The sequence below is a fragment of the Lynx canadensis genome, chromosome B1 (genome assembly GCF_007474595.2).
Source record: "Lynx canadensis isolate LIC74 chromosome B1, mLynCan4.pri.v2, whole genome shotgun sequence".
In the NCBI taxonomy this organism is placed as follows: Eukaryota; Metazoa; Chordata; class Mammalia; order Carnivora; family Felidae; genus Lynx; species Lynx canadensis.
The window spans coordinates 179,033,256-179,060,414 of NC_044306.2; the positions used below are offsets into that span (position 1 = coordinate 179,033,256).

Genomic DNA, 27,159 nt, shown 5'->3' on the forward strand with positions numbered 1-27,159 from the left:
AGCCATAAATGATTTTCATTACATATGATACTAGTGTGAATTGCTATTCAAATATGCTTGGGGGAATTTTAAGAACATGTCTAGGCTTCGTTAACAATGGGTCAACTTTGTGACACCTGGGTGGCTCAGTTGGTTAAGTGTCTGACTCGATTTCGGCTCAGGTCATCATCTCAAAGTTTGTGGGATCGAGCACCATGTCAAGCCCCACATTGAGCCTGGCGTTGGGCTGTTTGCTGAGTGTGGAGCCTGATTAAGGTTCTCTCTCTCCCTCTCTCCCACTCACGTGTATTCTCTCTCTCTCAAAATAAACTAAAAAAAAAAAAAGAGGAAACATACTTAGATAAAATGTCACAAAAATAAATAATGGGTCAACTTTATTACTTTACCATCCTTCCCATCCTACATAAAACTCCTGTTGAGAAAATGCTGCAGACAAATTTTGTTCACAGTATGAATTACTCCACAACACTTAAAATATAAGAAATGTCCACATCCTAGTCAACATGTGTTTTTTTTCTGAGTTGGGTGTGGAGAAACGGGAACCTCTCGCACTGTTGGTGGGAATGCAAACTATTGCAGCCACTCTGGAAAACAGTGTAGAAGTTCCTCAAAAAAATTAAAAATAGAATTACCCTACAACCTAGCAATAGCACTACAAGCAATTTATCCAAAGGATACGGGAGTGCTGATTCACAGGTGCACATGTATCTCAATTTTTATAGCAGCACTACCTACAATAGCCAAATTATGTTTTCGCGTGTCTGTTAGCCATTTTTGGATGTCTTCCTTGGGAAGTGTCTATACATGTCTTCTGTTCATTTCTTTACTAGATTATCTGTTTTTTGGGTGTTGAGTTTTGTAAGTTCTTTATAGACTTTAGATAGTAACCCTTAATCAGATATGTCATTTGCAAATATCTTCTCCCATGCTGTTGGTTGCCTTTTAGTTTTATTGATTGTTTCTTTTGCTGTGCAGACGCTTTTTATCTTGATGAGGTCCCAATAGTTCATTTGTTGCTTTTATTTCCTTTGCCTTAGGAAATGTGTCAAGTAAGAAGTTGCTGCAGCCGAGGTCAAAGAAGTTGTTGCCTGTTTTCTCTTATAGGATTTTGATGGTTTCCTGTCTCACATTTAGATCTTTCATCCATTTTGAATTTGTTTTGTGTATGGTGTAAGAAAGGTGTCCAGTTTCATTATTCTGCATGTTGCTGTCCATTTCCCCAAGCACCATTTGCAAAAGAGACTGTCTTTTTTCCATTGGATACTCTTTCCTGCTTTGTCAAAGATCTGTGGTCCAATTCTGGTTCTCTATTCTATTCTAACACTTGTCACCAGGGAAATACAAAATCAAACCTACACTGAGATATCACTTCACCGGTCAGTGACTGAAATGAACAACTCAGGGAACAACAAATGTTGGTGAGGATGTGGAGAAAGGGGGACCCTCTTGCATTGTTGGTGGGAATGCAAACTGGTTCATCCGCTTTGGAAAACAGTATTGAGGTTCTTCAAAAATTTAAAAATAGAATTACCCTGTGACCCAGCAACAACACTACTAGGAATTTATTCAAAGGATACACGAGTGTTAATTCACAGGGGCACATAAACCCCTATGTTCATAACAGCGCTATCAACAATATCCAAATTATGAAAAGCCCAAATGTCCATCAACTGATTAACAGATACAGAAGATGAGGTATACACACACACACACACACACACACACACACACACACTGGAATACTACTTGGCAATGAAAAAGAAGGAAACAACATTTGACCATTTGCAACAATGTGGATGGAACTGGAGGGTATTATGCTAAGTGAAATAAGGTAGTCAGAAAAAGACAGATATCACATGTTTTCACTCATATGGGGGGATTTGAGAAACTTAACAGAAGACCATAGGAGAAGGAAAGGAAAAATAAGTTACAGAGAAGGAGACAAACCATAAGAGACTCTTAAATACAGAGAACAAACAGAAGGTTGATGGAGCTGGGGAGTTGGGGGTCAGGGGGGCAGGGAAAATAGGAGATGGGCATTGATGAGGGCACCTGTTGGAATGAGCACTGGGTGTTGTATGTAAGTGATAAATCATAGGAATCCACTCCCGAAGCCAAGACTACATTGTATACACTGTATGTTAGCTAATATGACAATAAACTATTTAAAAAAAAAGAAATTCATTTTCATAACTAGTAAGTGAAATTTGGCAAAGAAGAAAGACAAGAGACAAGACTAAAGGGAATAATCTCTTCTTGTCTTGTTTTGTTGTGTTTTGTTTTTCCACTCAGCATCCCTTCCTTTATTAAAATGAGAGAGAAAACTTAAGGAAAAAAAATATATATATAAGAAGTGTCATAGTCTATGTTTTCCAAATCAAAACAAATCTGTCCCTAGGATTCTAAAACTCACTATGACAAGAAAATAGTCTAATAGTAGTTATTTCTTTTGGATTCTTCACTTTGGTTTGTGACATATAGGGGTAGAGCAATTCTGTATACTTAGGAAAGAAATTTTTGTTCATAAAACCCTCGAGCCAGCGTCGGCCATTGGAACTGATACAGGTACAATACTGATTCTCAACACCGCAAAGCTTATTAACCAGCTTTCATAGACAACAATATAGCCAATCAAGCATCCAAGTCTTACCACTTTCAGGGTGCTGGCTGCACTTGAGAGGTTGAATTTTAAGTAAGCTATGGCATATTAATACTTATTTCTATAGAGGCCTGCATGTTTAACTCTCAAACTTTTTTGAAAAGTTTGGATGAGGCAATTGTCCATTTTCTACATAAATTATATCTTCATGTATAATATTTTTAAGGCTTTCATTTAATTCTATAATATTTTTATTTCTCAGCAAACCTCTAAGGATAATTTTCATTAGAAATTGCTTTGGAATTTATCTAGTGTTATCTGATAAATTTTCTATAATTTTAAGAAATTTGATTTTCTTTCCTTTTAGGTTTATTTATTTATTTTGAGAGACAGAGAGAGAGAGGGAAGGAGGGAGTGTGACCAGAGGGAGGGGATACAGAGAAAAAGGGAGAATGAAAGAATTCGAAGCAGGCTCAGCACTGTCAGCGTGGAGCCTGACGTGGGGCTCAAAGCCGTGAACACCAAGATCATGACCTAAGCTGAAATCAAGAATCTGACACTTAACCAACTGAGCCACTCAGGATCACAATTTTAAGATATTTTAAAAGTCGGGGCATCTGGGTGGTTCAGTTGGTTGCGCGTCCGCTTTGACTCAGGTCATGATCTCATAACTCGTGAGTTTGAGTCACTTGTCAGGCTCTGTCCTGACAACTCAGAGCCTGGAGCCTGCTTCAGTTCTGTGTCTCCCTCTCTCTCTCTCTCTCTCTCTCTCTCTCTCTCTGCCCCTCCCCCACTCACGCTGTGTGTGTGTGTGTGTGTGTGTGTGTGTGTGTGAAAAATAAATAAACATTAAAAATATATATTTTGAAAGTCCTTTTTTTATTTCAAAAATAACTGAAAACAATCTTAAATAGAAATAATGCTCATACATACTATCTCTTATCCATTACTTAGTAGCTACTCTAGAAAAATACAATTACTCCCATAGAAAATTCAAACCTCAATAAAATGAGCATAAACTAGATAAATATATGAAAATCTAGACAAAGGAATTAGGGCATAGGAAAATAGTCTGTATATTTAGATCATAACCTCTTACATCCTAGCGTACATCATTTAAACTAGTTTATCTCACAAAATGGAAATTGATTAGTAAGGTTGACTTTAGTTTTCCTATATTTCATGTAAGCATTTGAGAAAAGCATACAGACAAAAAGTTTGTCACTTTTCTAGTTCTAAGAGGACTTAAAATTCCTACGATTGAGAATTCAGATTATCTGAATAATGTAAGAATATAAAGCCTGGGAAGGAGATAATAGTATGTTGTTGAATTTTTATATACCAAGACATTTTATATTAGATGAATTTTAGACAAAGACATGGTTAAGAGATTTCTGAAATTTAATTTCAAGAATTGTACCATGATCTAATGAAAACATTAAAAAAAAAAGCCAGAAACCACAGTGCATAAAATGTACTTATTGCTCTATAAATAACAGTTGAAAGAATAATTTATGGTTCTCAAGATTAAACATGATGTGAGCATAGTCGAAGTATAATAGGGCTATTCATTGTTGAATGTATTAATTAGTGAAAATCTTTTAATTAATAAGCCCTAAAATGAGGTAGTTTCAAATAATAGCTCTTGGTTGGAAGAAACAAAGAGTTGTAAGATATTTCAAAATATCATTAATAATTTGAAACTTAAAACAAGGAAGTTTTTTAAGTATATGACTTTGGCACTGCAAACAGTGGAATTAAGGCCAAATGAGCTCCCCATCAGAAAAGATTAATTTAGATAACATGTGGATCAGAAGATTCAAGTTGAAAGGTAATCAAATTGTATAATCAAAGTACTCTCTAGAGACCTATAATCCAGCTTAGTTATATCGTGATCCTTAAAGAGCATGTTTTGTCAATTCAATATCCATCTTCCCTAGGGTCCAGAGATTTTATAAAAAGGAAGAAAAAATTATACATCCCAAAGAAAGTCTTCTTTCTGAATCAGCTCATTGATTCCACAGAGAAATTATAATTTGTCGATTAATGGATAGATAAAGAGATATATGTAGAAGATACAGAGACAAACAAATGGAGAAATAGATTATGAAATCAACCCACCCTTTATTTATTAACCTCAACAGGGTAAGGACAGATCAACTAGTGAAAGTGTAACTTATGATGATGGTGATAGTAAAAACAACATATGTTCTCATTTACAACATAGATAAATTTAATAAGATTTAAGGGCTTATAAATCCAATATAAACACTAAGGGAAACAACTGAAATATTTTGAGGTGGAATTTAGTAAATTTAAATCTCAATCTTATCTTAATGTTCATGTCATTTTAGTAGACATATGTAATATGTATATATTGTATATGTACATATGTAATATGTATATATAATAGTGTATATATGTAATATATCATATATATCTTCTTATAAATGATACTTCTATGCCTAAATAAAAATTTAAAGGTAATACTCTTTTATCTGTTTTTGGATGCATTAAAATATTAACATGTAAGTTCAATTATTTCTTTATATATCTTTTTTATAATTTTTTAAACATAAGGCCATACTATATACTGGTTGCAGGAACAAAGATTAATTCAAAAGGTATAAATTATTATCTTCAGGTAAGATGCATTTTCATATCACTGAGGAGAAACACCTATGTTTGATACTGATTTAAAATCAAATAAAATCAAATACAACAAAGAACACACATGGGCACCAACAATGCTTATCCTAAAATTTTTTTATAATATTGAAACTCAGAGAAGCTTTTTGTTGCTCATCACAATTATTGTCAAATTGCTAAGGTTTTAATTAGTTTAATTAGGAAAGGAAATACAGAGCATAACTAAAAATCTTGAGCCCAGGATAGATAAGGCATCCCACCATACTGTGAACTGGAGAAATCCCCTCATCTAAGGAAATAAGAAAACATTATTTCCTAGTTATAATAGCTCCTTCCAATAATAAGGAAGCATTCCAATCTCCATGAATTGCTGACCATTGTGTAGAATACTGAAATAATTAAAATAAATCTTTCCAAAACTTATTAAGATCTATTTAAAATTGTTACTGCATGGGGTGCCTGGGTGGCGCAGTCGGTTAAGCGTCCGACTTCAACCAGGTCACGATCTCCCGGTGCGGGAGTTCGAGCCCCGCGTCAGGCTCTGGGCTGATGGCTGGGAGCCTGGAGCCTGTTTCCGATTCTGTGTCTCCCTCTCTCTCTGCCCCTCCCCCGTTCATGCTCTGTCTCTCTCTGTCCCAAAAATAAATAAACGTTGAAAAAAAAATAAAAATAAAATTGTTACTGCATACTAAGAGATATTTTATATAAGTATTATTTTTATTTAATATTGTTAAAATACATTTTACTTTTAAGTGAGAACTTTACTTTTTCTGCAATTGTTAAACATATATTTGTATGGTAATAAAATGGATTATGAGATTAATTCTGGATGTCTCATAAACTGCCAAGATTCCAGTATATGGACAAAGTATCATTAGTTATCTCTAAAAATAGCATTAAAAATGTATAAGGGAATTTAACCATTAAATGGATGGGCTATGTGGGTGATGTTTAGGATCTTGAAAGTTTATGATTCTTTGAGAGAACAAAAAAACAATTTTTGGAGAACACTTTGCTGATTATGATAATTAAAAAAATAAAATAAAAACATTGCTTACCCTTACTTTTTCCTCTAATTTAAGACTTGTTTTTAAACAGAATTCAACTTAATCCTGATTTTATACAAACAAAACTGCTACACATATTTCCTGCTTTCTACCCCTCACCTCTCCTCCCAAAATATGTAAATCACCACAGGCCGACCATAAAAGGCACATGTGCAAAAAACAATTTGCGAAATTAAAAGAACAATTACTGCTGGTCAAAGGGATTTAAAGAGAATAAATGTGGACATGCACAGCTTAATCCTTGGATGAACTAACCCTTTGGGGTCCAGCTAAACTGTTTGTGATCCAAGGCAGTTTTTCTCAATGACACACTGTAGTAATTCATATTTATTTAGGTTCTATTGCTGTCTTCCTAAGGCAAGATACTGTTTGTACCAGCTTTTCTCAAAAACAGACTCCATGTGTACATCCTTGATTAGTGACACATATGAAGATTTCATTTTATCCTTTGTTTTTCAATTGTTCCTTGCCAGAGGCAGGCGTTTACAAAAGATTTCATTAAAGGACATTATTCCATCCAAATTTTATGTAGAGGCAAAAATAAACTACTTTTTGTAATAGAAGAGACTTGATATAATTTATTTTGAAGCTTCTACTTTCTTGCAATATGAAAGGGTGTATTTCATTTAAATTTAAATGAACTTGTCATTTTTTTCACATCGTTTTAGGGGTAAACTCAAAATGGTGACATTAATTTGATGCATATTTTTGCCTATATCATGGAAATTTTGATATAGTAAGCAAATATTCACTATGTTGGTGTTTTTGATGTTTCTAATTACATTTATTGAATTTATATAACTCTGTAATACATTTCTATCGGCCCATAAAAACACTATAAAATACAGAATACAAAAATAGAAAAATATCTCTTAAAATAGCAATAAAATGAGTTTTCATAGGATATGCTCAACTCCAAGAAACCAAATGTTCTTCTGTCCCAACTCTCATCGAGTTTAACAAGAGTAATGGGGATAAAACTAGATCAAAAACTGAAAAGCTAGTAAAAAAAACAAAGGCATTTTTCTTTTCCTATCCCCACTTTCTCCATTCCCTCATCCTCATAGACATCTGTACCATGCAGAATATTTGAAATTACCCCATTCCCAGGAAATAGAGCAATGCATAGCATAAGATTGAACACTATTGTACATTCCATAAGATGTAACATTTTAGTATTGTGCTGTCTCTTTTACAAACAGGAATATATGAAACTTACCAGATGAAATATATCAGGACCCATAGATGCTCACTAGTAAAGGTAATGCATGTTGCAGGGATATCACTGCTGTACTTAGAAGATGTGTTTATAATCCAAGCGGAACAATCAACATATTAGAATATAAGTATCTGGGTTTTTTTTTCCAATTATTAAAATGATTTGGTATTAAAATACATTTCTCAATTTTATTCCCACAGAACTTAACATTTTAAAGCAATTTTGGTAGCTGATATCATGTTTATCTACTCACTCTCTGTTTTGCCCCACTGGAAAATATGTTCTGTGAGGCCAGATATCCTAGCTGTGTTGTTCTTGCAGATCCCATATGACTAGAACTGCACCCATCAGAGAGTGGGAGTCGATCACTATGTGTTGGATCAAATAGTGTAAATGAATGATTGTATTAACGTGTTTTGTTCATCAAATTTATAATGTCTTCTATTCTCATGCTATAGTACTGTCACTGTATCTATTTCAATTTATGTTAATTCCAATTGTCTACGTAATTTCAGCAAAAAATAAAACTGCCTTTGACTATCAGTATTAGTTGCAATTTTGTGTCCACATCCATATGATTGCTTGCTTTTACATCAAATTCTGTTTCTATTTATCCTTAGCAAATTATTAGACCAATTTGCATGTTTTATATTTTCCGACCATTAAGATCAAATAATGTTATTTATTTGTCCACCACTGTGATTCTTTGAGATACAACTCAAATCTAGGGTTTTATTTTCAAGCTGTAAATATTGACAGAGAACATTGTAATTTTGAAAAGAAATACACATATCTTTTTAAATGAATTTTAACTCTTCTTTTTGACTCTTTGGACAACTAAATAAGTTAGCATATTCATAATTGAGTGTTTAAAAATGTGATATATGCTTGCAGAAAGATGTTAAAAATTAAAGCCCTACATATATGTGAATTTGAAACATTATAATTGAAGATTGTGTGAATTAATTATAAATATTAAGCATAAAATTAATATGAATATAAATTAATAATAAGTTTCAAGCAACAAAAGCTAAGACTATAATGGCAAGTAGCCCAGCAAAGCATGAACCAAGCCCCCCCAGCTGAGCCGTCCTGTATCGAGTGATCCCAAGCCTACTTGAGATTCATGAGTGAGAACATATGATTGGCGTTTTAAGCAATGGTGAGGTCAGAAATTAGTGCCAGGAATGAAGTCCTCTTTTTGTTTCCTTTGAAACCAATGCAAAAAGAAAAATACAAAAAATAAAAATATTATGATTAATAGAAAAATTAAGGAGCCAAGGAAAATTTTCTGCAGGTGGGGAGAAAGATTGAATATTTCCCAGCAATATCATATTTTGCTATTTCAGGAGTACATCTGGTTCTTTCCAGGGAATTTTTAGATATTTTGTGTTTAGGAGAAATGAGGGCAAACTTTTCTTTCCCCCTCTAGGAGGTATCAAAGAAGAACAGAAATGTTGAGGAAGAGTAGTAGATAATGGCTGAAATTAGATTATGGTATAGTATGCAACATACTAGAGAAGGACTGCTTCAGTATTTAGATATCTAGTAATATCTTTTCTCTGAATGTAAGCATATAAGGATGTTTAGCACCATATATATATTCCAAAGCAAATGGATGACTGCATTATATGTTATGGCCATATGTTATGGCCATGTTATAATGACCAAATAGATATATCAGATAAGGTCACAGGGCTAATTTGAAGAGTATCAACTTTCCTCTACTGTTCGTTGATGGCTCTAATTACCTTACTCAGGAAAAAATATATTAGTTTCTGTTTTAGTTTGCCAGGATCACTATAACAACATACCACAGAGTGAGTGGCTTAAACAACAGACATTTATTTTCTCACAGTTATGGGAGCTGAAGTCCAAACTCAAGGAATAAATAAATTTGGTTTCTCCTGAAGCCTCTCCCCTTGCCTTGAAGATGGCCACCTTCTCACTGGTGACCATGGTCACCATCACCTGGTCATCCCAAGGTCTCTTGTCTGTGTCTTAATCTACTTTTTTTATAAGCACACCAGCAGATTGGATTAGGGTCTATCCACATGACTTCATTTTGTCTTAAATACTCCTTTAAGGATCCATCTCTAAATACAGTCACATTCTAAGGAACTGGGGTTAGAACTTCAACATACGAATTGGGGGTGGAAAAAATTTAGCTCAGAAATGCTCTTTTTAAAAATACTGTGAAAATGTAAATATTAATGAGAAAAGTAACTGACTTACATTCACCTTAGAATATCAATGATTGTAGAAAACTGTAGTGAGTATGAATCAGAGAGCATCTCAGAGTCACAGGTAGTGTGAGAGCGACTGTGAAAGTAACACAGGCAAACCCTAACCATTACTTTCACTGCCATACACCGGGACCTTTTTAAATTTAAAAAGAAAAAAAACAGTTGAAGTAAACTATTAAGTAGTCAGGGATACTGTGTAAAAGTGATATTTATTAGGCTTAAAACTAAGCCGTCCCAAACTTTCCTATACCAAGAATCGCTGAGAAAGCTTATCAAAGGCTCAGATTCCTGCTCTCATCTCAGAGCATCTCATTGCCATGCTGGGATGGACCCAAGGATCTGTACTGTAAGAAGCATCCAAGAACATTCTGATACAGTTAATTATGGAGCACATTTTGAGAAACTGTAGCATAAGCAAAATGCTAATTTTGGTTTATCCATTAAAAGTGTTAATGCTCACTCTCAGAAAAGGAATACTGTCTGGCTACTTTGATTTTATTTGTCTGAAGGACTCTTTAGTGATGTCCTGACTTATGTCATTGCTCTCTCTCCCTGAATTTTCCTTTTGTAAAATGGGGATGTTAACAATACCTGCATTATAGATTGTTAAACCACTTAAAAATATATGTCTTAAGATAATGCTTCACACATAATTGCTCAATTAATCTTAGCTACTGTTATATGGGGAAAGGTAGGATAAGGTCTTACAGTAAAAGAAAACATAGGATATAGCATGTGTTCATTCCCAGGAGTAAATAGCCAGTGTTAAACAATTTTGAATTAGTAAACCAGAATTCTGAATAAAGATATTAAGAAAAAGTAAAAACAAAACAAAACAAACAAAAAACAAACAAACAAACAAAAAAACCAGACCTTGAGTGAGGCAGAAGAAAGAAAGGGTATGTGGGAGTTAAGAGATAAAGGGAACTAGCCTTCGCTGAGAATTCTCCAGGTGCCAAAATCCTTGGTATAGAATTATTTTAAAGAAATAGAAAAACACAAATAGGTTTTATACTCCCTATTTTACATACCAGAGTACTAAATCTCAAAAAGATGAATTTGTAAATTAAAAAAATAAATAAAACAGGTAAGCATTAAGTAAAAGAAGAACTCAAAATTTTGTCTGATGGACTCAAGAACCAACATCACCGCAATAAATTTCTAGGCAACAACCATGCCACGAAGGGTCCCCTTTTTCCTATAGAACCAATAAAATCCAACTAATTCATCAGCAGTGGGTTAAGTGACTTTTGAGTAATCTCTGGTCAAAAATCCCCTTGCCAAAGTCTCTGGGCTACACACTGCTTCAACCTTCTCCAACAGTCAAAATGCATAAAGAGAGGAAATAAAAATAAACACTTTTTTTGGTGATATATAAGGAACTTTATTTTAAAAATGGTGCACAGTGCATATTTTCACTCAAAATACTTTTTTGCCCATTAGGAAGGGACAGTGGGACTCAGTCATTGCATAGTTTTGATGTATTTGAGTACTGCAGTCTGAGTAATACTTATAAATCTCGCACTGCAAATAGTCCCATGGTATGAAAATAAACATAGCAATGTAACTATTAAAAGTTAAACAATCCCTGTAAGTCATTGCTTGACCTTTGAATGGGTTTCTCGACCTCACTTAGCAATGGCCAATCCCCTTACACAATGAACTGAAGAGGTAAAATTAGGGTATCAAGGAAGTGGAGAGTGCACGTAATTCATGGCTTTTGTTATTTAATATTACATTAATAAGCAATCACACATAGGTATCTTAAAATGGCAATAAAGTATCCTCTCTCACAGGCCTTTGTGTAGGCTGGTTTCAGATAGAAGTTCTTGCTCCAAATGTCACTTACGGTCGTTAAGTGGTCAGTTGGGTCTGGTATGATCTGAGTTCTGAATGGGCTGGATTAATTCTAATTCTAATGTCTGGGGTGATAAAGTTAATTTGAATAGAGGCCCCACAGAATGGAGGCAACCCAAGTGGTCTGGCCTACATCACAATTCTAAACCTGTCAGCCTGCAGTTATGGGACATGCCTTACTGTCAAGGAAACCTAATACACACCAATCACAACTGTGCATCGCAGCTTTACCCTAGAAAATAGGACCAGCTAGGCTTATAAAAGCCTAACCAATTATGCCTTGTTTCCACGTTCCCTCTTGTTGCCTGTAACATTCTAGAAAACTCACTCTTGCCTCAAATCCCTTGGGCACAGTGCTCCAATGCTTGTGAGGCACCATACTCCCCAAATCCATGGACTGTTTTCCGTTGAATAAAGGATATCAAATAAGCTACTAAATTGTTTCAAGTTTGTTTGTTTGTTTGTTTTCATCTGACAGGGGCCTCGGCTTGTCTCAGGATGGGTTGATTATCTCTTACTATCAACACTGCATCTTTTTGTATATTAAGTTGGCCTAATGTACAACATGAAGATTTCGGGGTGGTCAGAATTTTTATACGTAGATTGGCTTCTCTAGGGAATGTATTCCAAAATGGAGGGTGGGGGGGTGCCTGGGTGGCTCAGTCGGTTAAGCGTCCGACTTCAGCTCAGGTCACGATCTCACGGTCCGTGAGTTCGAGCCCCGCGTCGGGCTCTGGGCTGATGATGGCCCAGAGCCTGGAGCCTGCTTCCGATTCTGTGTCTCTCTCTCTCTCTCTGACCCTCCCCCGTTCATGCTCTGCCTCTCTCTGTCTCAAAAATAAATAAACATTAAAAAAAAAAAAAAAAACCAAAATGGAGGGTGGGGACCAGAAGCCAATTAAGCCTTAGGCTTGGAAATGGCACATCACTTGGGCCATATTCTATTGGTAAACAATCACAGACCCCCTACTCCCTGGCCCTGATTCAAGAGAGTACAGAAATCATCTTCAACTCGTGATGAACCAATAGCAATTCATACTGCAAAAGAGCGTGCGGAACTGGAGATATCATTGTGACCATCTTTGGCTGGATAAAATCAGTGAAGGAGAACCACCATTAGAATTACAGGTTTAGGGGCGCCTGGGTGGCTTGGTCGGTTAAGCGTCCGACTTCGGCTCAGGTCATGATCTCACGGTCCATGAGTTCGAGCCCCGCATCGGGCTCTGTGCTGACAGCTCAGAGCCTGGAGCCTGTTTCGGATTCTGTGTCTCCCTCTCTCTCTGCCCCTCCCCTGTTCATGCTCTGTCTCTCTCTGTCTCAAAAATAAATAAACGTTAAAAAAAAAAAAAAAAAGAATTACAGGTTTAGAAGTTTACTAACGGAATTGGATATTATTACATGATTGTGGATCCAAGGCAATAATGATACAAACATAAGAGTTGAAGAAATAGGAAAACGTGTGTAGAATTTCCAGGAAAAATATTGAAGTTAGTTACAGCTAGCTTCTAGAGTAGCGGTGCGAAGGGGCCTGGCATGGTAAACTGGGAAAGGGTTTTGTTCCTTAGCTCTTTGTGCTTACCTCGTCTCTGAGTTTTGCAACAAAGCATCTGGGGGTGGACTTTGGGTTGCTGTTGTTTAACATGACTGGCAGTCATGGGAGGCAGGGTTGGGTGCAGGGCAGGCAGGAACAGGGACAAATTGGAAAACAACTGTACCCCTTGGTCTCTCCAAAGACAATACACCTACCTCAAGTCTGAAGGCTGAGGCTGTATTTCTTCCCTCTGCCTCCCACTCATCCTTTCTAATTTGGAATCGCATAGGTAACAAGTTCCTGGGATATATATTTCCTGATATAATTAAGTTGGCCATCGAACAGTACAACATATATATCCAGTGACTGAGCAGGGTTTACAAACATGTTTGCAAGTGCCAAGTATTTAAATAATCTTACCTGGCCGGAAGAAAAATATTGAATGAGTTGTTTTTGTCTTTGAGATGGATAACCATGTATCGTAAAGCGTCACAATAACTATGTAGGTCCATCAGGTGTAATCGGGCATATGGCCCACGACACTGATACGTTTTTATCAAGTGGCTTTGTATTGCTTTAGTATTAGTCACCTAACTACCTCTTCATTCATTTGTTCAACCCACATTTATTGAGAACTACTGCGTGCCAGATATTATGCACCTCCGATGGCTTTATTTGCAAAGTTGAAATATTTTCCTTTCTTATTTTATGTAAATTTCATACTGTTGAAAGCCATTTTTAATCAAGAATTCGTATATCTGCATTGAATCATAACTTTGGGAAGCACTGTGGAAGGTTATTGAGGCAAAACTACTCCTAAATCACTGGTTCCCTCCATTTTTCCCCAGTGTAGCTGTCACAATCAGTAGCAGTAAAATGAAGCGACTTGAATGATGACACATCAACTCCCATTAATAGCTGAATGGATATACAAAGGTTCTGGGGAATGTCTACGTTAGCAATGGAAGTGGATTCAAATATGCTAGAAAATTGTTTCCCATTTCAATCTGATTTTTTTTAAGTATGTGATTTAACATCTTGTAAATGCATTAGTGCTGCGAATACCACCGAGAAAAAAAGAACACATTTGTAAAGACTTCCTTGCCTTACTTTGTCGTGATGTGTGAGTTGAAAGTTATTTTAGCTTTTAGGAATATAAATGGTTTCAAATTTCTGCTTGCTTTTCCCCCCCACTTTTAATTTCCCACTAGCAAACCCCCTCCATGATCAAGACAGAAAGGCCGTGTCATTGTCCTGTACAAATACTTTCAGCAAACTGAGAAATTGCTTAGGAATGATATTATGTATTTTCTCTTTCTCTATATCATTGATTATCCATAACATCCTCAATCAGACAACAATGTATTTCAACTTCACACAAAGGAACTAAATTTAGTTGAAGGGTAAAACTGAAAGCAAAAGTGTATGAAAGAGAACAAGGAGGAGGTTAAAGAGACAGTTTTTTTTTTCATTATTATCTGTCAATTAGACATTAAATTATTGGGTTTTGGATCTGACCTCAAGAAGTTATCTTTCTCACACTCTTTCTATAAGTGTGACATTCTAAATTTGTGTAAAATTCAGTTACTGAGACAATAGGCCAGTCAATGAGGAAAAGAATACATATATCCTTTGATTTTAATCGCAAAAATGTATTTTTTAAAGTTGCAAGATGACTGTAATATTAAATAAATTTCAGCCTTCAGCTCAGCAGTTCTGAGTTGAAATGAACACAGCCTTAAATGACTATATTGTCAGCATAACTTATTCCAAGGACGGCCTTAGTAGACATTTAAATATTAACTCTTTTTCATGAAATATTTTCCTTATTTCCTGTTTACAATTAATCAATACACCTAAAGTCTTATTTCCTGTGATATTAACCCTCTCATATTTTTCTTCTAGCTTTCAAAATCTGACTCCAAGAAATGGCAGATATTACTTCCACAGTATGTAACATAAGCATTACTTTTTTTTTTCACATTACCAGCTGACACATTTGAAAACTTCATTTCTATCTATATTTATCACAGAATCAAAAATACCATTTGAATTCTGTCTCTATTCATACCCAATGTCACAAAAAGGTCATTCTCTTAGTTTAGTTCATGAACTTCGGAATGTAGATGACTTTCACATCAACCTCTTACTGGTTTTATCACCAAGTTTCAGTTTAACTGTGCTAAGCCTTTAAATACATGATCCCTTCTAACACAAACATATCTCCGTGCACACAAAGACACATACACACACGTTCCAGATCATTGGCAAGCACGTAGCAGAATTTGGACTTGAATTCAGGAGTTTCTAATTCCCTCCTTTATCTATTCTCTTAAGCAGTACATTTACTCACTTTTGTCTTCCCATAAGACCATGAAGTCGTTGAGGACAAGAACTGTATCTTAATCTCCTTCAAATACCCAGGGCTTACCCTAGAGCCCAGAGCAGCGTTATAACCCAATAAGTATTTAATAAATGAATCTATTTAAATAGGAAAATCACATTGGGTGTTTCCTGTAGAGTTGAGACTATTAAAATACTAGATTACCTGCCCAGAGTATATTAGACAAATGCATTTACTATGTACATGACTGGTTTATGTAATTTTCCCAGGTGACATCTTTTGGGGTCAAAGAATAAACCTATATGTAGAATATTTGAACACTTATGGGAAATAGTTTCGTGGTTAGAACTGCCAGTGATGGCTGTGAATTCCACGTCAGTGAAGTTATTTAGACAAAATGTGAACCAGACACTGGACCTAGCCAGTAGAGAATAAACAATAATGGAAAGGATTAGTAGTCTGTATACTAATTAAGGCCATTTCATACCCAGTTTTGTATCCATTTTCTTTTATAACTAAGCCCAGAAAATAACTCTTTCTACCACAGTTTCCACAAAGAGATGACAACAGAGAACACACTCATTGGAGGGCACATCAACAATTTCTTTCTCTTTCAAGCATTCATTTATTTTTTTTAAACTAACTTTATCCGAATAAAAACATTTAAAAGGTTTAGCATGCAGATTACAAAATAGCAAACCTCTGGGGATGACTATATATATTTGTGTCACAGCTGTCAATGTTAAGAGGTCCTAAAACATGGTCCAATAACATAACAAATCAAAAGTGACACCGTTAATTCAAGGAAAGGGACCAGCCTACACGATGTAATCCTTTTTTTTTTTTGCTGACTTGCACAAGAGCAAACATCAGTATGTAATGATGCATTATGACACCAAATAGCAGGGGTTAGGGGCAAGCACAGACCGAAATCTTTTCTGCAGCATTTATGAAAGATTCAGAGCCACTTACTGTTCTTTTTTGCTGGCCTAAGCATGAATCAGTTTAACAGCTCAATTTACAATGTTATTGCTCATAGAGGGAATAAAAAATATATCAGATGTTCTAAGAAATCTATGTAAGTGAGAAATTAGTAATTTTCGATTGTGCAGTGAGAACACATGTGTTTTTTCGAAAGCAATTTAGTATTCGTAGAGAAAATGAATAAAAATTTATTCTTTTCTAAAAGGACTAAGCTTTTGGTAGGTGAATGTGTTTGAACATAAAATATGAAGTGATTTCACATGGTCCTGAATTAGCTTCTGCAGAGCTGAGTAATTTTAGCTTATTTCCCTATGTTCAATTGAAAACTCCTTCTGTCCATTCTACTAGACTTGGGCATTTTACAATGAGATTGATAAGTCAAGTGGCAATAATTAAATATCAAATGACTGAAGCGAATATTGCCTAAATGGATCACATTGAAATCAACTGAAGTCAAGTTTCAGCCTGGTGAAAACAATAAGACTTCTATAACAATCAGGTTACTTTAATTGAGAATACACAAGCACACAGAGCCCAATTCAGCGCTCTGGTTTAAATTCCCAAGTTAGAAACAAGTTAAATTTGGCTTATTATTTTAAGGAGTGCTATAACTTAATTAAATAGAGCAGATATTTTAAAACTGGCTCAGGAATATAAAGACATTGGTAAACTAATTCTTCACTTGTAGGATTATTCATAATACAGTGAAAAAAAAAGCACCAAGTGCTAGGGGACGTGGGTTTTAATTCTGGTTTTTATACTAATTAGCTCTGTGACTAGATTAAGACCTACTGTGAAGGAGTTATTTCTCTTCAGTGAGGTTCAGCTTCCAATTTCCTCACATGCAGATTTAGTGTTTCAGATCCAACGTTTATTTATTTTTGGGACAGAGAGAGACAGAGCATGAACGGGGGAGGGGCAGAGAGAGAGGGAGACACAGAATCGGAAACAGGCTCCAGGCTCTGAGCCATCAGCCCAGAGCCTGACGCGGGGCTCGAACCCACGGACCGCGAGATCGTGACCTGGCTGAAGTCGGACGCTTAACCGACTACGCCACCCAGGCGCCCCTAGTGTTTCAGATCCAACAATCTCCAAGGTCTCTTTCAACTCAAACATTCTGGAATTTTGTGATACTACTTTTGGATACACTTATTATTCCAAAGATTGCAGAGAACATTCTTATTGGTCATCGCCTCAAAATAGATGGAAGAAAAAACCAGGAGAGAAATGTTACATTCTGAGTTTGCAAACTTATTAAGCTTTAAAGCCTCCAGCAGAATGATATGAAAAACACACTCCTTCTTGGGTGAATTTTTACAAATTCAAGTCAAGATATTTTATCTTGAAAATGCAGACTACAGCAGGAAAACATTTAGCCCCTAGAAAGAGTGGAACCAACAAGATGGCACAGAAATGTCTGCTGAGTAAGGTCTCTGTCATCTGAAGGGTAGTTTTGGGTTCTGAGGTGGTCACTGTCCAACTGGGTGATGATGGGGGAAGTTACTTAACATCTGTGGGGCTTTATTTTCCTTATTTTAAAAATAGAGACACTTAAATCTAACTTACATAGTCATTTTCAGACTCACATGAGATAGAAACGAAGTGGAATTTAAAGTAAAAAGGAAAAGAAACTAAGTACCTAAGTGGCACTGTTCGTTAAATGCTCATTAAATGTTTGTTAAATGTTAACATTCTCTTGCAGGTAGTCTTTACCTACACCACTGCATTTCTTTGTCTTTGTTTTTGTTTCTTTTGTTTTTGTTTTTGTTCTTTCCACTTACGTTTTTAGAAGCTGTTTGATGGGAATGTTTCAATGTCCCAGAAAGTAGTAACAGCTTTTTCGCATGTCAGTTCACCTAGCCATTTCTTTAAAAGTAGATCCAGGAAAACCTGCATTGAAAAACTCAGAGATGAGTGCTCTGTGGACAGTATGGTATTTTAGAGGAAAAAAAAAAACAAAACAAAACAAAAAACCCAGCCTCTTGTCCTTCAAAGAGCTCCTAACACAGTGTTTTGGTGCCTGAAGTGAAATTCAAATAAACACTGTTAGTAAAAACAGTAAATGCTCATCATACTGAGAATTTTTCGACATTGGAACAATAAAGCATAATTTTGGAAGCTAGAGACACTTAATTCTATTGCTCTTGTCAGACTGAAACGCTGCAAAAGCTATAGCACTAGGCCAAGTGGAAAATAATGGTTGTGGTTAAATACATTGTATATTTTTATACAATTTTAATGAAGTGTTAGTGTTTATATCTTGATGGATGGAAAAAATGCCTCCCCCAAGATTTCCAACATCTTTATCTCTTCTTCCATTTCCATATCAAGTTTTCCTACTCTTCATGTAATATAAGAAATCAATTGCACAGCAAAGATACATTAGGGTATCAAAATATTTAATCATGTTATAGATAGCATTTACAACTTCGTGTGTTTAGTGATAAAATTTATTTTTTTGGCATTACTTTTTCATGTTTTGATATTCGGATACATTTTCTTTCCACATTTTGCATTTTCCTTGTGAGTTAGCTTCCATCTGACAAAATGATTAGCTAGTAATGTTTGTGGCTAAGCATTGTACTGAAAGGAACAAAACTCAGCACGTTCATGTAACTGATGGGAGCAAAGAAGGTGCGGAAGCTTAGTGGAACTCTGGTCAGCATTATGATCATTTTAATTCGTGTCATGTTGCTATCTTCTACTCATTGGAGAAGACATGCGTCAAGGTTGTTTAACAAATAACTGTTGAGGACAAAATAATACATTAATCCTAGGTCTTGTACACTTCTAAAATGGTGCTTGTGCTACATGACCAGCTCTCTTAACCCAGCCTCAACCTGAAGACTCTGTCTCTGACCTCAAGAAAGTTACTCTTGCGGACATACGCGACTTAGCGAGAGAACATTTGAGGAAGCACGAATAATAGAAAATAAATTCTTCTTAAGTGCTAATGGGATGATGGATCATAATATATAACAAATTGTGAAGATAGACCTAGGGACTAAGTACAACCTCTTAACAGTGAATCAATACAGGAACCAAAGTCAGGCAGGAAAATGCAGCCTGTCATGATCCACAATTTACTCAGACCACCAAGTTCGAAGGTGTATATTACCTAAGAACTCAAGAATGGAGGTTATAAAGTAGCTTCAGTCAGCTTCAGTCACCATTTCCTAGTAGGCACTTCTTTAGAGAATGAAATGGTGCCCCTTAAAAATTTGATTCTACAATTAATTCTGCATAGCCCAATTTGTTTCCTATTGTAAAGACAGGCATCTCATCAGTAACTATGCTCAATGTTTCTAAATTTCATCTGCACTGGCATTTAAAGATCCACCCTCCTTCCAAATAAGGATTTTTGTTGCTGTTAGTTTTATTTTCTTGTTGTTTTGTTTTGTTTTATTTGGTTGTTTTTTTGTGTTTTAACGCTGATGAGGACGGCTGATTCCTGACGGGGGAGGAGAGAAGGAATTTGTATTCAGGAAGGAATGGTAAAGAAACAACATAAATAATTTTGAGGACATGCATCTGGAGAAAGTGATGCAAGCACATTTTTTCTGTGTCTATCAACAGAAAGCAGGAAGACCTCACCACACATCAAACCAGGGGTCTTCTGTAACTGGAAGCTGAATACAAAGCTGTTTCAAGGATCCGCTATGTGAAAGGATCTGTGCAGCAATGAGAATGGCTCTAGTAAGCAACCGCGACAATGGTGGGTGCACATTTAAGTCTCCCTGCATGCCCAGGTGTATGCTAACTGTTTTTCGGACATCATCTCATAGCATTCTGTCACAGCATCTCCAAGGTTGAGGCACTATTATGATCAACTCATCTTCAGAGAGGAGGAATCAGGGACATTGAGCAACGGTCAATGGGTCTCAGTCTTGGAGACACATTAGAAGCACCTGAAGATGCTTTAAAAATACCTCCAGGGCTTGAATTTAGACTCTCTTGCAGGTGGGGACAGACACTGGTATTTTTTTAAGGCCCCTTTCGGGGTGCTAATATGAAACCAATGTCGATAAACACCAAATCATGTAACTTCCCCCAGTTAACACAATGAAGGTGAAGTCGGGATCGGCCCTCAGCAAGGTAGACTCTTCATGGTCCATTCAGCTGTCCTGTATTTGGGGAAGCAACAGCAAGCTGGAATTAGGAGTGTAGTATATCTCTGTTCCAAAATTATGAGTGTATATTATGGCAGGTCTTCAGCATCATGTTCTTGGACACCCCTTCCTTAAAAAGCCTCCTGTGTTCCTCATTACTTTTGCAGTAAAGAAAAAAAAATATTTTACTTGTTCTACAAAAACCAAAGCCCTCAGAACGTGGCTTTGTCCTAGCCCTTGAAGATGCTCCTCAAGCAGTGGTTTTCCCATCCCCTCTGTCCCTGGGTTTTCCCAGAGCCTATGGCCTCTGCTTGGATGATGCTCTTTTCTTCTTCTCCAAATTAATCCCCGCCCCACCTTTTAATTTTATCCCAAGGCTCACTTCTCAGGGAAAACATGATTTTCATGACTAGGTCGAAGCCTTCACTTTACCCAGTCTCCCCATTCACCTTATGGATTCTCCAAGCTTCAAGTTCCTTTGTCTCCATTTACAATTTCACTTGGTAACCCCATGCACAAGATTGCTGGATGGAAGTCTCTCACTGCCATCACTCTCCTGGCCCCAAAGCAGTCAATTAGTGGGCATACCTCTATTTCACTTTCCTCATGCCATCTTTAACTCTAGCTGTCGTACATCAAAATTTATCTCCCTGCTCTGCAATGTAGTTCTCTTTAAGTTTTTATTTGCATTAAAAATGACAACATTCCCTTCACTGCCAGGGCTTGTGTTGTTAGAACTCCTTGTGAGTACTTACCCTTACATAGACAACCTTGACAGTGGAACGCTCAACATATCTTCTTGGTTTGTGTTCTTCTTTTCATTTTTACTGCCATCTTCAAGTTCAAGGTCTCATCACTTCCACTTTAGACTACTACAGCACTGCTCCACATGTGTTAGGCCATACACATCCGAATCATTAGATTCATGGGTTCAGCTCATTACAATACCAGTGCCTTATCCCAGTTCAAAAGAATCTGGGTCCCTGGGGCTAAAGCTTTAGGATCTGCATTTGAGGAAGTTCTTGGATCATTCCTCTGCACACAGAAGTTTGAGAATCATTAAACTGAAATAACTTTAACTCTGTAAGCGTTATCCAATCCTAATCTTTCCTGCTTCAAGTGAACCTAGATATTCCTTCCACATTAATATCCAAGGAATTATCCCAAGAGCAAAACACTCAAACAAAAACACATATATTCTGAAACTCCATTGTAGGCCTATAGAATTAAGAATCCATTTAAAGTTTAGAAAGGAGGCACTTGTTGGGATGGCACTGGGTGTTGTATGTAAGCGATGAATCACGGAATCTACCCCCGAAACCAAAAGCACACTGTATATACTCTATGTTACCTAACTTGACAATAAATTATATTTTAAAAATAATAAAGTGAAGAAAGGATGTTTTCCCTTCTCTATTTTATTCCAACTTATTTTTCTACATATACTCCATTCTTTTTTAAAGACAAATTACAAGACATATTTCTGGAGATTTTTCTCTGTATCAGGTTAACACTTCTATGCCTGGTTACAAATAAGTTGCTTTTTTCCGCTTAAAATGGGCTCGCTCCAACATATGCCTCAAATTTCAAACTTTTGTGCTCACTGCAAATGAAATCTTTTAATTACTCTTTGGTGATCACTTGAGTGGTGACAGCCAAAAATTTTATTAGGTGTCTAGAATTTCAATGACAGCTTTTCCATGTTTTCCCAACCTAGTTTCATCATGTTTTTCAAAATATCATAAAGACTGCTGAAGCGACTCTCATCTCTCCTTTTATCTCATGTGGCCTATGCTTCCCAGTTCGAAAGAGATGTGTCTTCATATATTTAGGTATTTGGTACATCTGCTGCTTCCACCTAATCCAGGTGGCACCTTTGATGTTGGGACAATTCAGATGCCGCTGCCTTGAGAACTCAATGCAAGTATTGTATCCATAGAACCCAAATGTCTGTAATTAATGAGTTGGCAATGATGCCCTCTTCTGGAGAGTTTTCCTATTGAGGAGAAGCACTTCTTTCTTGTCTCTTCCAAATGACACCTTCTGCCCCCAACTACTTTTGGAGTTTCCCACCCCCAACTTCTTTTGATCACTGATGCTTTCATTTTGTTCAGGTTTCAATAATTAATGAATAATACCCCATCTTAATTTACAAGCAACTGAGAAATGAGAAGTCAGATTAATGTAGATTAAGCAGCCATGACTGTTTAAAACTGGCCTCAAAGATGGAGTTTAGGTATGGCCAAATGGCCACATAGCACTCACTTGAATTAGAATGACTAACTCAACTGAATAACCAACAGGATAGGCTCCATTTTGTGAGGCAGAAGAATGGACAAGAATGGACCTGCTGGACAGAAAGATTTCTTCCTGATCTTGATATTCTGTTCTATTTTGGAGAGCTCCCCACAGAACACTTCAGATGATCTATGCCCCTCGTTCACTTCTTTCATCTGATTAGAAAGTTTGGAAAGAAACAACTTCACAAGAGACCACCTCCTCATTCCCATGCTTTCCTTTTCTCTTCTTTTCTTTTCTCATTTTTCTTTATAATCTGGGTGTCCAGTCTCCCAGAAAGAACATGAATCCTATCTGCTTCCTCACGGCACAGGTATAAGGGGCAAACTTCCTTTGGAAAACACTCTGTAGTCCAGTTTGACCAGGGTTATGCTAGGTAAATCTTTAATTATGAGCCACATTCTCCAATATTTTATCAGGAATCAAGGTGCTATCACCGAAAAATGTTTGTCTGTGAAAATAGACCATTTCCCTAGTATAAAAAACAACAACAACAACAACAAAAACCTCCTTTTACTCTCTATTCCTCTTGGAATAAAAACCAAAGTACACATACTGGCTGGCCTCAAGTCCTTTTCAAGATGGGTCCCTAACAGCTATCTATTCTAATCTCCTTCTCCTGCTTACCTCAATTCTCTTTCCTGTAGTCATTTTGGCCTTCTTGTTTGTCTGTAAATACATAAGACATTTACTTGACCTATTCCTCCACCTGGGTTCTCTTTCTCTAGATAACTCCCTCAAGCACTTACCTTTGCTGAAGGCTCACCTTCGCAGTAAGGCCTCCCCTGAAACCTTATTACCCTGTTCAACACCGCAACCCAGTCCCACCTCCTGCACCCCCATGTTTACTTCATGTTGTACACTTTACTTTTTTTTTTACATCATCTCCAAATATACCCTGCACTTTACTTATTTATTTTATTATTCGTTAAATCTTTCTCCCAAGTGAAAGTTACACTAGGGTGGCACTTTTTGTATTTTTGTTCCATGACCTATCCTAAGCACACAGAATAGTTCCAAGCAAGTAGGGGCAATCAACATGGGGGAGAAGTAAGCCTGGGACAGAGGTCATGACCAAGGCCGAGGTCATCACACTAGTACCTATATAGACGACATCCCTGGAGTATAAGAGCAAAACAAATGGTAATTATTTAAAAATTATAATTTGTTTTCCCATTTTGTACCACTTGAGTGCTTTGCTGCTAAATATGTTTGTAACTTCAACCAATATATAGTGTTACTTACTTTTCTAAACATTAGATCAAATTATTTAAACAATGCCTAGTACTACAAGTCATTTAATATGTGACAGTTTTGTGTACGAGAAATTGACAATGTATTTGCTATAATTAGATCTATATATATATTTTAATTTATTTTTTTAATGTTTATTTATTATTGAGACAGAGAGAGACAGAGCATGAACGGGGAAGAGGCAGAGAGAGAGGGAGACACAGACTCTGAAGCAGGCTCCAGGCTCCCAACTGTCAGCACAGAGCCGGACGCGGGGCTTGAACTCACAGACCTTGAGATCATGACCTGAGCCGAAGTCGGACGCTCAACCGATGGACCCACGTAGGCGCCCCTAGTTCTATATATTTTTATGCGACAGAATGAATAATTAAAGCTTAGAAACCCTCCCTGCTGACTATTATGTGTTTGACGGAAATTTGTTGTTGATGTTATCATTATTGTTGGAATGTACAAGTGTGGACGAAGGGTTTTTAGAGAGAAATAATCAAAAGTGGGGCCGTCATATATTTGTGGATTGGTCTGTGGTATCCATTCAACTTTCTTGCAGTCTGCTTACCTGTGATACATACGCTGGAAAGTTAAACCCCATGGACCTAATTCTTAGTATGTAGAGTTTTGGTTGGAGACGAGGGACTGCCAATTGGGTATGTTTACTGAGATTTGAAGGTTGAAGGTAATACAGAGTACCATTCTACAGTTAATGTCAATGCTGAAGATATTAGGTTCTCTACTGAAGTGTTCAGATGTCCATTCACTGTCTTCATGGGTGACAGACAGCTGTTATAGTTCTATAGCTTCCAGATTTTTGATTTACAACTAGAGTGGTATGTTCTTGAATTAAACAATTCTTCCTAGTTCCTGCCATTCCTGTTTAGTGCAGATATGGAAGCTCCCATGTTGCTCTAGTCTGTATGTAGTATCGTTTAGCAATTGTTCTTGAGGACAAGCCTAGACTCCGCTTCTCTAGCTGTTTCAAAGGCTTTTCAATTACCTAATTACTTGTAACAAAAAAGAATGTGTTATGTTTAAAATAGTTGGAGAAATTTCTTTTCCTTCCTCTTATCTGGGATTTATTATCACATACTGTAAGAATTCTCAAATGATACCTCCAACTGTATTATTCATATATTGTGCCCTTGGCCCAAATGCAAGTTTCTCCTACATTAAAACTAAATCATTTCACTTGCATCTGTATGAATTCTTGATCATTATGAATAATAATGGGTGCATAGTAAGCACTTACTTATTTCAATGAATGCATTTTCATATTCTTACTATAATTGTATTTAGAGAATAAATATTTATTAGATACCTTTTATGTTCTAGATACTATTCCATGTACAGAAGTAATGAAGTGGGTTTTATTTTTCTTATTTTTTTTAAACTATGTTACCTATTATTATTTTGCAATATATTTCAAAAAAAATGCAGTTGCTGTTGCCTTAACTGCTATAAGACCCTCATAAGCAAAGCAAGTCCACCTGTAGCATTTGTCCTTTTTACCACTGATTGGGGGAAAATGTCCAATAAAGTGTAAAATGCAGCATATGCAATCATGGAATCTAAAAACTTTTCATGATAACGTGTTGCAGATTGCACTTGACAGTTCACCACTACAACGGAAACCTGGACCCTTCTTGATTCACGCAGTCTTTGAGACCCAAACTGGAGTCATCAGGAAAAGACCTGTATGCAAAGTTTGCAACTGTGCTCAGTTAATTGGCTCCATCCTCCAGGAGTAAGCCCACCCGGGACACTGAGCTGTTCTGCTCCTTTGTGGGACTCTATTTCCACAGGCTTATCTCAGATTGGGACCAGCATCTCTTCTCCAATCTCACTTTTCACCCAACTCGCTGAGCCTTCATATCCTTGGTTGATACTATTGTTGATGCCAAAGCGTCTGCTTTCAAATCTGAATGGACCTGCAACATGCATCTTTGAACAGCCATTTGAAAAGTAAAGCTTAATAGCACCTTTCATTTGTAACAAAGTCTCTTCACAGAGATTTCTCCAAGACTTATTACCAAGACCATCTATGTGCAAAACCACTGCTTTGGAGCATTTGCTTGTAGTTCCCAGAAAACAAAACAAAACAAAACAAAACAAAACAAAACAAAAACTGAGCTTTCCTTCTACATGAATTCATTTATTTTAAACCAACACCATCTGCCGTCTTGAAAGACCTCATGAAGAATGTCATACATTTCAGAAGCCAGCAGTTTTGTATCTCCTGGAATTGTAGTCTTCTGTATAATGTTTTGCAAGCTTAGCATCATCGCCAGTTCTCCGTCCATCTTTTCTCTGTTAGCGTGGCATGCTGCCAAGTACTGAAGAGCGAGCAAAGCCAAATGGACAACAGAGGGGTTGGGAAGGTCCATAAGTAAAATAAGGTCAGGCAGACATCCATGACATCGTAGACAATGGTTCTTCTACTTAGTAGATCTTTTGGTGGATCTCGTAACTGGTTAACTAATGTGAGAGAACATTAGGTTCTTTATTCATAGTAGAAGAGGAAGAATTCATCCTCTATGCCATACACAAACAAAATCTTCTTAAATTCACACCAGAGCTTCAGGAGTCCAGAGCCTGTTGCACTATCAAGGTCACACCAACACATGAGGTAGAGGGACCCAGGAGTCACAGAGCGGGTCCCTCTATTTAGAGCCATGATCTCAGCAATGGCAAATGACCAGGCTAACTCTGGGAACCAAGGAGTGAGAAAGCTGGTGACAAAAGGTTCTACAGACTCACCCATGACCCTGCAACATCCGTCAGCTCTTGATTTTTATCTTATGGGGCATATAGATTAGTGGAAGTTTTCAAGTAGCAAGGCATAGCAGAAAATGTCTTTATTTGTTCCTGTTGATACAAGGTTGTCTTAATTTTACTCTGAAACAGTATGTTTTTGAGCATTTTTTTTTGGTAGCTAGACACATTTCTTTCTCTAAGTAGTTTTTATGACATTCTTTTTAAAATGGTGATGATGTTGGTAAATTCCAATT

General features: G+C 36.6%; 1 pseudogene; it reads right to left on the reverse strand.

The window, feature by feature from the left end:
- The window catches only part of LOC115513088, a 178,691-nt pseudogene extending 152,011 nt beyond the window's left edge, over positions 1-26,680 (reverse strand).
- Positions 26,681-27,159: the final 479 nt, after the last annotated feature.